Source organism: Rhinopithecus bieti, unplaced genomic scaffold, assembly GCF_001698545.2.
Source record: "Rhinopithecus bieti isolate Rb0 unplaced genomic scaffold, ASM169854v2 scaffold_5216, whole genome shotgun sequence".
Lineage (NCBI taxonomy): Eukaryota > Metazoa > Chordata > Mammalia > Primates > Cercopithecidae > Rhinopithecus > Rhinopithecus bieti.
Window position 1 is genome coordinate 1,369,181 of NW_016805021.1, and position 18,775 is coordinate 1,387,955.

Consider the following 18,775-nt stretch of genomic DNA (forward strand, 5'->3'; position numbering starts at 1 on the left):
TTTCTAGCCCAGCACAGCTGTTCACTGCTTAAGTTCAGCAAATGCCACCACTTTTGCAGACTGTCCTAATACCCCCAGAGAAATTATGGCAACCTAAGTGTGTGACTTTGATGAGTGAACAAAGAATGACCACTTGTCCAAGGTCTTGCAGAAGTCATCCATTGTACATTTGATTATATTCTGTCTTCTCTTATCTGGTGCAATGTAGGCTCTTAAAAGCAAAAACTCAAAGAGGTTTTTTGCACTAGGTTCCTTCCTGATCTTTGTGAAATCAAGGAATCAGATGATAATAGTGATAATACTAATAACAGCAACAGCAATTCTGATTTATTTGGTGCTTCTATGTGGCAGGTAATATACTAGATACTTTATAAAAATTATCATGCTCATTTACAGATGAGAGAAAAGAGGCATAGCAAGATTGTGTAATTTGCCAGAGAAACTTCTTAACTAGGAAATATCAGATGTGGAATTTAAACCTGGGTTCACCTTGGTAAAAGGCTCATCATATTCCACTATGGCACGTGGATTAAAATATGGATGTGGAGATATGGATGTGGATGGGGAGCTCTATAACTGCCCTGGCTCCATTTAGCTTACAGATCTTTGTTAAGATTCTTTAACAGCTTGCCCCTAATTCTGCTAAAATAAGAGCCACCTCTCTATCCCATTCTCAACCTACACAATGACAGAATTTCTTCCCTCAGCCTTTCTTCTGTATCTCTGGGAATACCTCAGTGGCAGTGGCAGGAGGTTGCTGCACACATAACTCACACCACTGCTTGCCCTTCCCTCTGCTGGCCCCCTGATCACCTAGATGATGCTGTCTGGAGCTCCCGCTCCAGAGCTCCCACCAACCTGCTAAAGCTCTGGGACCACCTGTGACCTCTAGTTGACCTTGGGCCATCTCTCCTCCCTTCTCCAGCTGCTTACAAGCCCTTGATGTCCCTGCTAATCCCAGGTCTCTCTCTGGCTGGAGGGGAAAGAACTCAACCTTCTATACCCTGCCCTTACGTGTGTTTCATTTTGTGTGTGGATGGGAAGGTGCAGGCCAGCAGCGGCCTTCCCGGGGCCCACTCTGGGGTTCCAGTTTGTTCTGTTTCTCCCTGTACTCCTCCCCTCCAGTGCATGTAAGCCCCGGGGGTTCTGGATCAGAATGGTTCACATAGTGGAGCGCTGTGCTCAGACGTGTGGTTTTTTTTTTGGTCCTGCTGCTGAGTGACTCTCCAGCGCTCCTTCTCCTTTCTCAGTTAAAGGTAAGTTTCTCTCCCAGGGCTCCATGGTGTACACGTCTGTATATGAAAATCCACAGACTCCGGGAACCACAGAATCAGGAAATGTGGCTCGAGGGAGTGAGATGGCATTTCCTCACAGACACTGGGTGTCCAAATCCCGGGGGAAGTCAGGGGAGGTGTATGTGCGTGGAGTGCTGGCTGGATCATATTTTGAGCTAGCTAGCTATTGTGATTTTATCCATTTCATCCCTGTTTTTTCTTTTGCCCTCCTGCACTGGCCCCCACCCCCACCTCCCATTCAAGCAGATAATAGCTGACTCTGCTCAGGCCTCACAGGAGGTTTGTAGCAAGGCACAAAGCAAAGACTTTGCTTCTAAGCTTTGGAAACAAAAGCCTAAGCCCTTAGCAGAAGAGGATTCAATGGAAAAAAAAAAAGCAAAAGACAGATTATCCTGAAGAAACATGGAAGGAAAGAAGCAGTTTCCCCAAACTAGAAAGAGATCCCATTTGGTTAGCAGGAGGTGAAGGCAGAGGCGACAGAGAGACAGATGGGGCTCCAGGAGCACAGAACCGAGCACTGCTCCCTGGGAGAGTGACGTCAGCATGATTCAAAGGCGGCCTCAGCAGAGATGCTTGGGGAACCGGGAGTCACAGCACAGAGTGACTCGGCCTGAGGGGTCAGCCCGGCCAGGCAAGGGCAAGGCTGTCTCAGGGACTCAGGGATCTGTAGACAGAGAAGCGAGGACCAAGTGGGCCTCATCCCAGGGGCCTTGGTGCTGCGTAAGCTCCAGAAACACTGGCATTAATAACCATGGACGAGGGACTCCTGGGAAGGCTGAGGTTGTGCACTTTTTGTTTATTTTTTATTTTTTCTGCCAGCCGGAAGAAATAAGAGCTTGGCATTAGAAATTAAGTTGTTATAGAAAACAAAAGAAAACTCGTAAACCTTGTGTTTGTGGACTGGGATTCATGACCTCTGTCACCTGCCCTTGTACCCCTTGTGTTCACCCAGAAGGGGAGAGGAGAGCCTGTGCTCATACTCTATCCTGGGCATTTGGCTAGACTCAGGCCTTCTGTCCTGGACCCCTGGACCCCTGGTCAAGGGGTAGCCTGGACCACGAATGCTTCATATTCCACTTTCTTCTCCATTTCAGTAATGATTCAACAAAACAGTTTTAAATGAAAAGCATTCAGTAAACATTGTTCAGTTTTTCCAGGACCTTAAACTTCAGAGGGATGCCACAAAATCATCTTCAGAGAAGTTTATGGTGCTTGTAAGGCTGAGAAAACAAGAGTCCTTAAGAAAAGCTCTAATTAAACATTGTAGACCATTGTATTTCCTGCCTTGTAATTGTGATGGATGGTATGGCTTTGTTTTTAAACAACACCTCATCTTTAAAATGACTCTGCTGAGAAACCTAGCATTTTTTTTTTCAGAATATGTCCACTGTGTATATTAAATTGCTAAACATTCAGAAGAAGGAGCACAAATCAGACCCAGGAGAGTCTGTTGCAAAGTATAAGTAGGAGAGAGGAGATGTTACCAATACTGAAAATACACTAAAATTCTGATGAAAGTACCAGATTCAATCCCATTCAAGCCTCTTAGGAACACTCAAACTGTTGAAAATAAAATGGAAAAAAGTGATTACACACTGGCATCAGCATCTAATTGTTTAATGAACATTACATGGCCTGGATCCTATTACTGATGTTTCTCTTCTTTGACATATGTCCACTGATGAAGGAAAGTTCTTTTTGGGTTGCAAAGTGGCTTTCAGAAGTTGGACGCTCTGAAAGATGACAAACAGGCAACATCTTTTACTTCTTGCTCACAAGTAAATTTCTGGCAGTTTTTGACAGGTCATAAACACACATGAAATGCTAAACTTAGTGGGTTGTTAGATGCTTTCCTTAAAGTTGAAAAACATTTTAAAATAAATTTCCTTATGTCTACTTTTTTCCACATTCTCAACTCTGACATTCAAATGCACTTCACGAACTAACATGTAATAACATTTGAAAACCAAATTTGGAAAACCTTCATGAATTCAGACTTCACTCTTAGAGAATTTTCAAAGCATTCTTGAGACAAGCAAATGGAGGCTGTGAATAAGATTATTGAGAATAATGCTTACTTAAGAGAAATATTCATGTTTGTTACATATTCACAAGCAGTTAATTACATTTGGAGTTGTGCTTGTTTGGGTCCTTTTGTGAGAGCACTGACATTGGTTAGAACTTTCTAGAAAAGCTTTCATCCATTGGTTTCTGTGACTTCACTCTTCCTTGTTTTTCCAGTGGGCTCCCTGGATGCATCTTCTCAAGCTCTTTTTTGGGCTGTTCTTCCTCACCCAGCTACTTCAAAGGTGGAGTTACTTAGGGTTCCATCTGTAAACCTTTTGTTTTCTCACTACACAAACTCACCCAAAGGTTTGAATTAATTATATGCAGACAATGCTCATGTTTATGTCTCCAGCCTCAGTCTCTTCCTTGAGCTCCCTCATGTGTATCCTATCTTAGTGGGTGACTCCTCTATCTATTGCTAGTCTAAGCCTTAAACCTGGAAATTATGCTTAATTCCTCTCTCCTTTCCCATCATTGTCCTAAATATCATTTTAACCATCCAGTCTGTCTCTTCCCACTGTCATCAACTTATTCCTGCCATCATCCTTTCTTGTCCAAATTTCTATATAGCAATCTCTTAATTGACCCATCTGCTTCTAAAACCTTTCTCCTGCTAAGACCACAGGGATTTTTCTAGAATGCAAATCTGAACGTGTCACTCCTCTGCTAAAAACCTTGTTCGTGGTCAGGCATGATGGCTCACGCCCGTAATCTCAGCACTTTGGGAAGCTGAGATGGGTGGATCACCTGAGGTCAGGAGTTCAAGACCAACCTGGCCAACATGGTGAAACCCCGTCTCTACTAAAAATACAAAAAAAAAAAAAAAAAAAAATTTAGCCAGGCATGGTGGTGGGTACCTGTAATCCCAGCTACTTGGGAGGCTGAGGCAGGAGAATTGCTTGAACCCAGGAGGTAGAGGTTGCAGTGAGCTGAGATCACGCCATTGCATTCCAGCCTGGCGACAGAGTGAGACTCTGTCTCAAAAAAAAAAAAAATTGTTCAGGACTCTCATTGCCCTCAAGGTAAAGCCCACACTTTGCTTAGGCTGACAAGGGCCTTCATGATGGAGACCACATTCCACCCTCAGTATAACCCTTGCACACCAGACTGAATGCACTGTTGGCATTTTCTGTTCCATCTGTTTAGAATGCCATCCCCCTCACCTCCACTCTCTCCTGGATCTATAAAGCCTTCTTCCATCTAAGACATCACCTCTCCTGGGAAGCTTCTCTGCCTTCCCAAGATTGAATAAGGGACTCTCCTATGTGCTTCTATAGTACTTACATCTTATATTATCTATATCACAGCACTCAATACTCTGAATTGCAGCGGCACCTTTACTCATCAGTTTTCTCAGATGATTGTAAAAACCTTCAAGGAAAGATGTGTCTTGCTCATCATATCTCCAATAATCAGCTCTTTCTAGATTCTGAAAAAACATTTGACAGATAGATTAATGCAGTTACTTTACAGACCTGTTTCTCAGTTTCCTGATTCTAAATTCTGAACAGGGAGAATCTAATTTGCCCAGCTTGGGTCAGTTTCCATCCCTGGTCCAATGAGCTGAGCGAGGGGTGTGAAAGTATGGATGGAATCTCTTAGAAAGGGGTGTGGGGTTAGAAGCAATGGGTGGCATGCATACCCGAATTATACCTTCATTGAAACAATAAAACTGCATTTTAGTTTTAAAAGTCATACGTTATATATTTTCATTAATTCATGAGCCTCCTTTCATTAGTTAATTATAAAAGGTATCACTGTACCTTTATTTTAATACATAAAATAAAATTATACAATCACTTCTTATTTATTATTAGGGACTCGTTCATCCAACTGTTCACAAATATTACTAAGTACCTACTATGTACGAAGCTCTGCACTAGGGACTCGGTAGATAGCAGGAAATAAAATGAAATCCCTGCTGTCATGGTGCTTACTTTAAGAAATGTAAAACACAGATGTAGCATTTTAAATTAGAAAACTTAATATGAAAGAAGACAATAGGATGCTATGCGGAAAATAACTGGGGGGATGTGATTTAGTTATGAGAGCCAAGGAAGGATTCCCAGTCTGGGAAAAAATTATGTCAAAGCTAAAATCTGGCTTCTCTGGGAAGAATGACTGGAAGCAGAGAGTTGAGGGAGGACAAGGATGGAACTGGAGATCCCTGTGGAGCTATTATGATAGTCTCAGCAAAAGACTATGATGCCTATGACTGCTGATGATTTCAGAAGATTTTGGGAGCCAGAACTGATTGCACTTTGATTGTTTCCATGTAGGGTGAATTAAAGGGTGGTGCTAAGAATAACAGTTGGGGTAGAGGTTAGGCACATGAACGCTGAAGCTAGATTGTCTGAGTTTAAATTCCAGTTCCATTAGTAAGCTATGTGACTTGGGCAAATTACTTAACCTCATTGTGCCTTGGTTTCCTCATCTAAAAAGTGGGTGATAATAATAGTAGCTAACTTGAAGATTTCTTGTGAGGATTTAACAAGTTAACATGCATAAAACATTTCAAACATTGCCTGCATGTCAGTTTACTTACAAACTGAAAAAGAGAGGTAAGTTTCCATGCTTCTGGCTTGAGCAATGGAGCGATACAGGTGACATTTATTGAGACGGGAAAGACTGGCAGTAAAAGAGACTTTGATGGACTGAAGATCAGAGTTTAGCCTTAGATACAGGCTTGAGATTGCGCAGACCTCTTGGACATCTCTCTTTGGGCAGGTGTCTGATCTCAGAAGAGATCCCTGGGCTGGAGATGTCAATCTGTAAGACTTCCAAATACAGGCAACATTTGAAGCCCAGGAACGGAAAAGACAAGCAAGGAAGAGTGTGTAGAGTGAGCAAAGTGTGAATAAAGGGCCAAGGACTGACCATGAGAGTTCTGAAAGCCAAGTAGAGAAGGAGGGGCCAACTACTGGTTTATGTGCAGTGCTGTTATACACGTGCATTAGATAAGTGGAAATAGAAACATCTGGTATAATTTGAATATAAGGAATATTAAAACAAAGGACATCCTTGTATTTCTATTTTAATGGAGCTTAAAACTCTAATTTTCTGTTTAGGCCTGTTACATTGATTTTGTGACTTCTCCTATCCCTCATTGGAATCTCTAATCCAAAGATTTAAAATAAAGTCTGGAGAATTTGGAGATATGAGTAGTGTCATGGCTGGATCTTCAATGGTGAAGACAGAAGGTGGGGCATAAACTAGAACCAGGTGATGAAATGTCTTATAAGCTGTCAGAGTTCGAACTTGATAGCAATAAAGAGCCATTCAAAGTGTTAAGCAACAGTGAAGCATGATTATTTCGTATTTGAGAAAGATCTCTGTTGAACAAGGTAGAAAATGCATTGAAAAGGAGCAAATCCAGAAGCTGAGAGGCCAGTGGTGCATCTGTAACAGTAACCCAGGAAAGAAAAGGCAAGACAAAGGCAAAGAAAAGACAAACCAGGACTGTGGGGGAGGCCAGTGGTTCCAATTCAAGTAATGACCACAGCAAGAAGCTGATAGGATGAGGCGACTTTCTAGTTAGAGAAAGTAAGAGAGAGGATGACGCCATAGCCTCTGCTTTTGTTCAGATTATTCTGTGCCTTTAAAATATTACGTTTTTCCTAACCCATCCTTATGCTCCATGCAGCACCCTCAATGTCTTCTATAGGGATAACCCTTTAATTTTCAAATATGTTCTCATCCTGTCTCCTGGTGAATGCATGCAGTCATTAATTAGCTCAAGTGGAAAATAAAGATGCAGACTTACTTCATATGCACTCTAGGTCCCAGGCCTGGGTAGAAAAAATATATATATGACCTAAACCACAGAAGCTAAAATCCTCCAGAAAGAAGAAAATACCCCAGTGATTGACTTGGTCTCCACATCATGTGGCTTCACTAAGTATGGAAATACAAATATGCTAGACCTTATTTATCAAAATAATTTAGCTCATCATTGTGAGAGAAAGCCCATGTTTCAAACAGCAATCTTTTTGTAATAAATAAGAAGTCCCTCGACAAACCCTGTTAAACCCCATGTGGATTTCTGTTAATGGGGAAGTTTTCCCAATGACCTAGCTTAACACTGCTGCTGCACATTAATTTGCTTTCCAGCTATGCATAAATAAATAAGTGGCTGCCTCCTTGATGTGAGCTTGAGGACCCAGGGGAAGGCATTTTTACTTCTAGATATCTTCCCCAGACTTTTTATGCTGTTTATAATGATCATATTCATCATTTTTTTCTTCTCCCTCTTCCCAATTTCTTTCTTCCTCATCTCCCTTGAACCTATTCCTATCAGACTTATGCCCCCACTATTCCATTAAAACTGCTTGTCAAGGTCACCAGTGACCTCCATTTTGCTGAATCCAATGGTCAGGTGTCAGTCCTCATTTAACATGATCCATCAACTGCATTCAGTGCAGCAAATCGCTACCTCTTCCTTGACACACATTCTTCATTTGGCATCAAGAATAACACATTATTTCCATTTTTTCCTACCTCATTGGGCTTAGCCTTCCTTGCTGGTGTTCTCCATGGTCTCTTAGTGTTCAGAATACCCCAGGGCTCAGTTCCTAGTCCTCTTCTCTGTAACTTAAACCCTTGATGGTCTCATCCAATCTCGTGGTATTAAATAACATATTTACCCTGACCACTCTTCAGTTGGTACCTCCTGTTCTCTAGCCTTACTCAGCATCTCCACTTGGATGTCCAATAGACATCTCAAACTCAATGTGTCAAAAGTGGAACTCCTCATCTCCCTTCAAAAACTGTTCTACTCATAGCCTTCCTTATCTCAGTTGATGGCAACTTAAGCCAGTGCTCATGCCAAAAATCTTGAAGTCATCTTTCTTTCTTTCTCTCACAATCCACATCTAATCTTGTTGATAGTGTCTGCAGGGTACACCCAGAATCCATTCTCTTCCTACCTTTCCACTGCAACCACCTGATCCACCATCTCTTGGCTCAAAGTCACTGCAATATACTTCCAGCTTCTCTTCCTGCTTATACGCCCTTGTCTAGTGCCAGCACCATAGCTCAAGCAATCCTTCTTAAAAAGTAATCAGTGGCATCACTTCTTTATTCAAAAACTGCAGTGACACAGAGTAAAAGCCAAAGCCTTACAAATGCCTTCAAGCTCCTACCTGGTCTGCTCCCTCCCCTGAATTTCAACCTCATCTCGTGCTCTCTACCTGTGCCCTCTGCCTTGAATGCTGTTGGATACTACAGGCCAGCCCCACACTTCTTTCATGCCTTTGTTCAAATGCCATCTTCCCAATGCCACCTATCCTGCCATATTTCATACTGTCACTTGCCCCAGCCCCAATGGTCCCATCCTCCTTGCCCTGCTTTACTTTTTTCTTTTTCCATGGAACAAATACTTATTGAATTAATGGACACATCGTTTTAGGCTTCAATCACAGGGGGCTCCTACTATAAGGCAAATATTATCGGGCAGGTGATACATTCAGCTTCAGGCTTCCAATCTGAGCCATTAACATCTCTTACAAGCTTGAACGAACTACAAGTGAGATGTCTTTGATCCATTTCCTTTCTAGCTCACTTCTTGAACACATTTTTCATCCCAGTGCTCTGGTCCTCTCCTCAGGATAGGGAATAGATACAGTCAATAGTATCTGCTCAGAGTTTATCCTCCCTAGAGTAATTTGGTCCTCTTTCTCCTTATCCCCATGGAATCCTCACTGTGATCCAATGTCTCACTAAAAAATGAGAACTAGTGGCTCCATTTAAAAAAGTATTGCAGATTGTAAATTAAGCCAATGCTGCTGTTGAACCAGATTTAACTCATTGACCTCTAGAGGAAATACAAACAATCGCCAGAACTTGATAGCAAGACAGAAGGATACGGTATGGTGGGAAACCCAAGCAAAGGGCTGGGTTGGGAGCTCTACATTCCTAGAGGCTAACGTGAATGTCCCAGAGGAGCGAGGAAGAGGGGCATGACTGGAAGGGACAGATCATGGGGCACACATCTTATTTTTGCCTAAGGTGGACAACTGGGCTGACTCACCAAAGGTTTTGTGAGCCCCCCATCGTGCTGCAGGCACCCAGAATAGCCGGGTGGAGGCTTCTCCAAGAATTCTAATACCCATGGAATCAGAAATGCCCACGCAGATACGTGGCGAGTGATATCTCCCACTGGAGCTCTTCTGGAGACCCTGGGCCACTTCCACAATGCTTTCTACACTGAGAACACTCTACAACATTAGGATCAACTAGAGGTGGGTTGAGTTTTTATTTCACTAAGTACCCAAGCTCTTGTGCATAATTAATCCTCAAAAAACTCTAATTTCTTTCACAGCACTGAATTAACCTTGGTCAAAAATAAATCAACATGATAAATACTAGGCACATAGTGAGCATTTGACATCCTTCTTCCTATATCTCTCATTTTCCTCTAGTACCCGCCCTCCCAACCTCCTTTGAGATGACTGTTTTCCATATTTGTCTCTTTCATGGCATATCTGTATTTCTTCATATCTGGCCCCAGATGTCAGATTGGCTTGCATTACTCCAGGCTGAATCATTTGATTTCCTGTCCATGTTCCTAACCTTTCCAGATCCTCTTGTATCATTTCTCAGTCACTCCCGCTGTTTACAATACCTCTCAATTTAAAGCCATCTGCAAATCTCATTAACAAACCACTGACTCCTTCTCCCTCACGTTCATAGGACATGTTGAATGAAACAAGACCTGACAGCAATCCTCTCCATTTGAGGCATCACTTCTCTGGGTTACTTTAACTTATTATCATTTTTTTATATTATATTATTATTACACATGTACTCCCAGTCTAGGCAAATCTAATATGTGAAAATCAGTATTCATCATTTTTTGAAATTCAGTTATTCACAGGCTGGGCATGGTGGCTCATGCTTGTAATCCCAGAACTTTGGGAGGTCGAGAAGAGTGGATCATTTGAGGCCAGGAGTTCCAGGCCAGCCTGGCCAACATGGTGAAACCCCATCTTTACTAAAAATACAAATGTAGCCAGGTGTGGTGGCACATGCCTGTGGTCCCAGCTGCTTGGGAGGCTGAGGCATGAGAATCGTTTGAACCCAGGTGGTGGAGGTTACAGTGAGCTGAGATCTTGCCACTGCGCTCTAGCCTGAGTGACAGAGCACGACCCTGTCTCAAAAAAAAATTTTAAAAAAAGTTATTCACCTTACAAAAAATCTTAATCCCTTTACTAGTGACCTGTCCTAGTATACTTACAATATTTTGCTTACAAACTAATAATTACCCAACTTTTCAAGGCTGGTTACAGCCTTGAATATAGGTGTTTAATACCCTTTAGCTACATCTGTCTGTAAGAAATTTTTTCCTAGTAGAGTTTTTGAATAAGATTCAAATTCTTCCATATCAATATTAGTAAGCATCTGAGGAACACACCAGTTTTCTCACACAAGATTCATTGGATCTTGGCTTCAACTTTTCTCACCCCTTTTCCTGATATACTCAAAATATTTCCAAATCTCACCATTCTTCCTTCCTTAAAATTTTTTGTGTCCCTTCTATGTGCCAAGCACTGTGCTCAGTGCTGGGGTACAATAAAGAAAAGAGTCTCCATCCTCTGGAGCTGTTAATCTAAGAAAAAACATGAATGGAAATAGTACTTTTGAGTACCTGCCATATTCCAGACCTGCAACATGTATAATCCCTTTTAGACCCCACAGAAACCCCATCTGATAGCTGAGAAAACAGGAGTTCAGATAAGTTAATTAATTTGCCTGCAATGCAGAATACAAATAGACAATTTACAGAAGAAATACAAATGGACGATAGATATATGGAAAAAATACTCAACCATACTAGTTATTAAGTAACTGCTTTATTGCGTAAATAAAATGCTACTTTTTTACCTATCAAGGTGGTAAAGAGAAAAATAATACTCTATGCTGGTGGGGTTGCAGTAATACAGGCTCTCCTGCATAGGGCTGCAGGGAACATAAAGGGGCATAATCCTCCTGAGAAACCGTATGATAATATGTAACAAGGACCATTATAAGAAGAACTCACCTTAATGTCCATCGCAAGGGAAAGAAATAAACGATGTTACATCCATCCAGTGAGATTGTACATAGTCACTAAAAATCATATAGAATATGTAATGACCTAGAAAGATTTACCAAATCTTAAATAAAAAGGCATATTATAGAATAGTAGATACTATCGGATGACAATATATACAGGATTGCGTGTGAGCGTGGAGAAATAAAAGACTGCAAGAATGGATAATATGTTAACGGGTTATTCATAAAAGATGGGACAGAGTTCTTTCTATTGGTTGTCTTCTACATTTCGATAATTTAAAAAACCCAAACAAAAATGTTCATACATTCAGATCTAGTTATGCAACTGTATTGCAATAAACAGCAATGCAGACTAAGAGTCAAGTAACTTGCTCAGGACCACCCATCTGGTATATTACATTAAGTCTTGCTTTCTAAGTCTGAAATCCATTGTCTTTCTACAACCTACTCATTCAGCTCCATAACCCCAATTATAGCCTAACTACAGTAATCCCTTGATGGCCTTTCTAGTTTCTAGGCTTTTTTGTCATGAGATTAATTTCTCCTACCAAAATAGTATGCTGTTCTAAAATCTTTACACTGGCACTCTTTCTGCATTAAGCAACCCTTTCTTTTTTCAAAGCCCGCTTGCTGGCAGGTCATCCCGATTTTCATCATCTGCTTTTGTTCTGTGAAACCTGATGAGGGCTTACGAGGTCTTCAGCATCTCTCAACAGCAAACATTGGTATTTGGGTTTGAATAATTCTTTGTTGAGCAGGGCTTTGTTAGCCCTGGCCAGTTTAAATGCCTTCAGGGCTTCCCTGTGACAACAGAACTGCCACCATACATTTCCAAACACATCCCAAGGGTGGGCAATTGAGAACCACCCTATGATCGGCCACAGCTAACCCTCTGATCTTATCTTTCTCTACTCCCTGGCTCTCTGGCTCCATTCCAGCCACCCTGGGCTCCTTGCTGCCCTTCTCATAAGCCCACAAAGGCAGGGATTTGGTGGTGGGGAGTGGGGTGGAGGGGTGTTCCTTTCATCTGCACAACCAGTTCCTGTATTCAATTCCCTCTCTTTTAAGCGCTTGTTTTTTGATCCCTTTTAAATTTGATTCAGCTTCCCCAACTGTAAATGAACTAACCAATGAAACTAATCACTGATTCCACATGTTCCCAAGCTGTGCACCTCTACCGCAGGATCTCAGGGTCTTCCAAGGTCTGAACTGAAAACTGCGTCTGCATTTCCTTTTGCCTTCTATGTTTTGGGAAGGTATCTCTAAACTATCTCTTTGGGACAGAAGAGAAAAACCACATGGATGCAAATCAGTCGTACTGCATTTAAATTATGTGCATCTCTATTTTTAGCTCCTTGAGGGCAGTCTTTGTAACCTTCTCTTTATATTCTTCCCAAATAAATGAGTGCCTGGAAATCACAGGTACTCAAGATCTCCACAGCAGCCTCCTCCCTGAGAGGTTAGGTGGCTGGAATGTAATTATTTAGACACGTGGGCATCTCCAGGCTTCCACACAGCAGTCATTACTGAGTGATGGATGTCAATCTTAGCATAAACGTGATTTGCAAGGCTCCAAAACCAGAGATTGGATTAAATTTGCTTAAATTTCCATTAGGCTGTGTGTGCGTGTTCCTTATTTTTACTTCCTTTTTGGTCTTTTTCCTCTTAATTTCTACCTCTGCTATATACACTTCCCACTCCCCACCATTTTCTAAACCATTTTAGCAGTAGTCAGCCTTGTGAATTGGATGTCATATGCAATACAAAGTGTAAATCATGTTCATTAGATGAAAAAATGCAATATCCCCCTCACGGAGAAAACTGGGACAACACATATCAGAAGGGGCACAATAGGACAGTCTTTAAACAAGTCAGTGTGCTTCCTGCATTTAAAACTGAAATCCGTTTGGTCTTAATTGTGATATTTGCAAAGTGTCATGCAAATCTTCTACACCAAAAGATTTCTTAGCTTCTTCAAAATGTGAATTCGAGAGCGGACTACCTTCTCCAAACTAGGATCTGGGGAACCAATCCTAATTGTATTTATACATGTTAAAGTTCCCCTGTTCTTCCCACTCACTCAAGACGCAGGATAAATAAAATAACTTCTCTTCTACTTGGAAAAGCACAAGTTTTGGAGCCTTGAGTTGGCTGCACTGGAAATTAGAAATATCTTTGATGATGCACAGCTGTCTTCATTTCTTAGTCACAGATGTCTAAAGCATTCCAGGAGGCTGACTCATATACCTGGAGAGAGGGACCACGGTTTCTCATTCTTTCTCCTGAAGTCCTTGTCTGGTCAAGAAGAGACCAGTTTCTCCTTTGTTCTACAGCTAGGAACTTAACTACAGGATGATCTTGAGTAAGACAAAACCTGACGTTTCTTCACCACCATTTCCTTTTTGTTCTCTTACATTTGTCTCAAACATAATTTGCAACACTTAGTGATCTTTCTGCTATGGAGGCTCACTGAAGACAAGACCCCAACATGGCAAAATGCAAGAGTTTTCCCACCAATCGCTGCTATATGCAGCAAAGGAAAGACAGCACCTTGTGTTGTAGCCTACCATTCACCGAAGGAGATCAGTATGGACATCCAGGAGTTTCTGAGCTCCCCAGATAGTCTCAGACGAAAGTCAAGCCTCTAAGATGAGCAATTAAGAACAAAATTTCTGAAGCTCTTTGTCATATGGTTCCCAGCTTTGTGACTCTAAATAGTGTCTCTCCGCAAAAGAATTCCATTATTCCACAACAGCAACTCCTCTTTTCTGTTCTTTTGCAGCAAGCAAGTGATCATTACTCACCACCTCAATCCACCCAAGGGCTTTCACCTGGAACCCAAAGTGCATCAGTAATTAAGATTTGTGTTCTTTAGGGAAAAGAATATTGACAAAGATGTAGGTGGCTTCTCATGTGAGAAAAGGTATGTACTTACATACCTGCACAGTTCTACTTGGAAGGTCTATGCATTTTACTATAGGTAAATTACACCTCAATTTTTAAAAATTCTACTAGCGAAGACACCCATTCTCTCAGGGAACTTGCCCTATTTAACTTACAGCTATAAATAACAGGGTTCTCTATAAGCATATACTTTGTCCCATAAACACAAAGCAGTAAAAAAAACCTGAATATCTTCCCTCCAACTAAAATTAGATTATTTTTCTCAGTTAAATCTTCCATTCAATTACAATGAACTATCACTATACTGTCTGGGTGAGCAAAAGGTATAATTTACAAGAAACTTACAGAGCTGAAGGGATGACAGAACTATAACCCTGCAAAGTTGCGTGAGCATCTGAGGTCCTACACAAACCGGTGGCCTAGAGAACAGACCTCTAAGCTCCCTTAGCCTAGAGTGGCAAGAGCACAAGTGGTCTCAATGCATAACAGAAAGAATGGACATTTTTTGGCCAGGCACGGTGGCTCACGCCTGTAATCCCAGCACTTTGGGAGACTGAGACGAGTGGATCACCTGAGGTTTCAGGAATTCAAGACCTGGCCAACATGGTGAAACACCTAAAAAAAAAAAAAAAAAAAAATTAGCCAGGTATGGTGGCAGGTGCCTATAATCCCAGCTACTTGGGAGACTAAGGCAGGAGAATTGCTTGAACCTGGGTGGCGGAGGCTGCAGGGAGCTGAGATCGCACAATTGCACTCCAGCCTGGGTGATAACAGCAAAACTGTCTCAAAAAAAAAAAAAAAAAGAATGGACATTTTTAAAAAACCCGCTATGTCTATAGCTCAGTCCCAGCCATGAACAACTAAACCACCAAAAAATTCTTCCCAATGAAAAGATTTACCTCAAAGAATAAATAACATAAAATCAAGAATTAATAAGCAGTCAGATTTGAGATTTTTATTGAGAAAATAGCTATTCTGACATTATATCCAGTTTCTCATTTATCAGAATAAATTCTTTACAATATTGATCACCATCACCACTTTAGAGTATTTATACATAGTCTCTGAGTAAAATATATTCACACTCGGCAAGGCTAGAATATTGAAATTATGGCCAACATTGCTTACTTTAAGATTGTTTACTTTATAATGAAGCTAGAGTAGTTGTGCAACTAGAACAGATGTTTTAAAAATGTTTGCCATTCAAAGATAGGCTCGATGGGACAAAACTAATATGCATACTACGTACATATATTACTTGTTTTCTTTACTGTCAATCTTTCAGAACAATAACGTGACATTACAAACACCTCAAATTCCCACTTCAAAATGAATAGAAAAATGGAAAAACATCTCCCATTTCATAAAATTAAAATCAAGTCAGAAGAGAAATAAAACTCATTTTATGCATTTAACTTAAAAGCTTGAGTACACGACTCCTCCTAGAGAGAAGCCAGAACTGCAGAAGTAGCCAACAGTCCAAAGAACGAAGGGCCCCATGACCTTCTCTATGGTTCGTGACTTATTGAGGGCTGATGCAAACTCTGGCAAGTTATTTTTCATGATTTCCAAGGATCTGGGATATGTAAACGAAATGATTAAAAGACATTTCTCTGAATTTGCGAGAAGACTGAAGAATCAGAACAAAGATCCAACGGCCTTTCATGTGGCTACATGTTCACCATTACACCACAACTCAAAACCCACAGGCGAGCTTTCTCTCAAATACACACTCAAAATGGTGTTCCAAATAATGCAATTGGAAAATGGTGTTCCAATAATGCAAAAACACACAAAATGCTTCCTTACACATGATTAGTAATCTGAATCTGGTTTTAGACTCTGAAGTGATATCAAACATATTTAGCTAAACCTCTCGAACTTGCAGGCCTAGTGACGTTTAGATGCTTTAGGATACAGAATCTGCTTAGAATTTAGTGAAAACTTTGAACCTTAGACTGTCTTCAGTAATGAACAAAACTGGAAAATATTAAACTTCTTTTGCTTTGTCACTGAAGCAACTATAGGCTTTCTATGATGTATGTATCATACTAGCTTGTATGTGACTTTAATATCATAAACATCCTTTGCCTTTTTGTCACTTTTAAAGCACAGCCAGAAAAGGTTTGTAAAGTTGTTCTGGAAATACAAGTTGGTTCCCTCTGCCTCATGGATGCCTAGGAACTGGGTAGTCCTCAAACCACCAGTTCAGACACCTGTACAGCTGCTCCCGGCCAACTAGGATTCTAAGGAAAGGGGCTGGAATAATAGCCAGAGGCCTCCCTCACAAATGCCTAAATAACCAAGGTATCTATGCTGACAGCCATCCCTCTCTCAATACCATGGTCCAAGGAAGTCTTGACCTATCTCTTCCCATTTTACTACCACTGGCTAGAGGGGCACCCAACAATAAGAAACCTTTGCAATGAGTATAAACTAGCAAAAACACCGCAGGGGAGCATTTCCTTAGGTGTATCTCTCAGAACATAAATCCCACAAGATACCTACTTTAAAAAAAATCCAGCAGGGGGCAGTGGCTCATGCCTGTAATTCCAGCACTTTGGGAGGGTGAGGCAGGCAGAATCACCTGAGGTCAGGAGTTCAAAATCAGCCTGGTCAACATGGCGAAACCCCATCTCTACTAAAAATACAAAAATTAGTTGGGCGTGGTGGCGGGCGCCTGTAATCCCAGTTACTTGGGAGGCTGAGGCAGGAGAATCGCTTAAACCTGGGAGGCGGAAGTTGTACTGAGCTGAAATTGCACCACTGCACTCCAGCCTGAGCGACAAGAGCAAGACTCCATCTCAAGAAAACAAAAACAAAAAAAATCCGTATTAAAATAAATTAGGGAAATGATGTATAAAATAGAGGTGCTTCTTGGAGATTTAAAATGCATATTAGCATATCAAAGGTCTGAAAGGCCAGCAGTAACTCAACTTTGTCTAACCCACTATTTCCCAAACTTAATTGGCCACAGAACCCTCTATTCACCTAACAGTATATTCTGACAAAACACTGTGTTAGGAACTGCTTCACCCAGAACCAAAAGGTGATTTTAAAAAATATTATAGCATAATTTCAAAGGATTAATAAGGATACAAAGAGACTTATTTTCCTGTCTCTTGTTATTTTGTCTATTTTGTTCTGAATAATCTTCTATCACATTTCCCTTTCTATTCACAAACCTTCAACTCAAGATACCCTTTCTGATACCTTTGTTCAAGAATGTTAATTCTTATCAGAATTAACTAGTCTGGAAAAAAATAATTTTGTGTCTTTTTAAACTCCTAGAGTACCTCTCCACTTCAATCACAATTTAAGTCCAGGGCAGGTAACCTGGGCTCCTAGCAAACACTATACCCCAACAAGAGTTTGGGAGCCAAAACAAAACTAAAACAAATTTATCCTTGTATCTCTGTGAAAATTCGCATTTTGAACATCTAATGAAACTACAAGTTTGAGGATAATGGGATTACTGACCTACTGACCTTTGACTTCACGTAACTAACAACAAAATTTCTTTAAAATCTGGTTAAGCAATATGAAAACACTGAAAAGTAAACATAAATTCCACAAAGTTGAATGGCAGCAAAAAACATTTAACATCAAGAACATCCACAAAAGACTATCATTACCACCCAAATTATCTCTGTTGCTCAGGATTTCAGTTATAAAAATAGCCAAATCAAGACAAAGACAATTACAGCTTAAAACGAAAAGCTACACCTTCTTCATTAAAGGTGAGCATCTTGTGAAACTGTGCATCTGGAGAGAGAACAAGTAGAGAGAATAAGTACAAGGCACGGGAGAACTACCACGTCAAGGGACAGAACTTTTTCAAAATATTTTATCCTCAGAAGTAAACCCCACTACCATAGAAAGAAAAAAATATAATTAGATATTTTAAGTCACAGCATTTTTGACATCCTAGGGAAAAGGAGTTTTGGTTTTAGGTTGTTTTTTTCTTTTCTTGTAAGGCAAAATAGATCTTTAGATAAAATCATTTGTTACAAACATGAGTTTTCTTAAGAACGAAATAAAATTCTATTTAACTTCTATCATATATTTATTCAACTAAGTTGAATATTATGTTTGGAAAATTAAAGTTTTAAATCATAGTTTATATAGATAATGATACATTTAATCTATGAATTTACTTTAAAAGCACTTTTATTTTGAAATACTTAGACTCACAAGAAGTTATAAAAATAGTTCAGAGAGAGTCCAGGTACCCATTTCTTAGCTTCCTGTCTTTACATGTAAGCATTTATATCTAGGTTTTAAAAGGGTTAAAGTTTTTGACAGTTGATGAAAAACTGTCAAAAAAAATGTAACAAGCCTGGTAAATGCATATTTTTGGAGGAGGTTGTAAGGAAGCACTACCAAGTTCAAATACTACTTTTATCACTGCCTTAACCAACAGGTTTTCTAAGATACTATCTCCGTTACCTATTTCT

The 18,775-nt window shown here is 40.4% G+C and overlaps 1 protein-coding gene across 3 annotated transcripts in view; it reads right to left on the reverse strand.

The window, feature by feature from the left end:
- Window positions 1–2,936: 2,936 nt before the first annotated feature.
- Window positions 2,937–18,775, reverse strand: part of MTX3 (metaxin 3) — a 29,165-nt gene continuing 13,326 nt past the window's right edge. For all 3 annotated transcript variants that reach the window (XR_001885333.1, XR_001885331.1, XR_001885332.1), the window contains 2 exons: window positions 4,647–4,791; window positions 2,937–3,028 (listed from right to left, as the gene is read on the reverse strand). The gene's annotated coding sequence lies outside the window, so the exon portion shown is untranslated. The remainder of the gene's footprint in view (window positions 3,029–4,646; window positions 4,792–18,775) is intronic.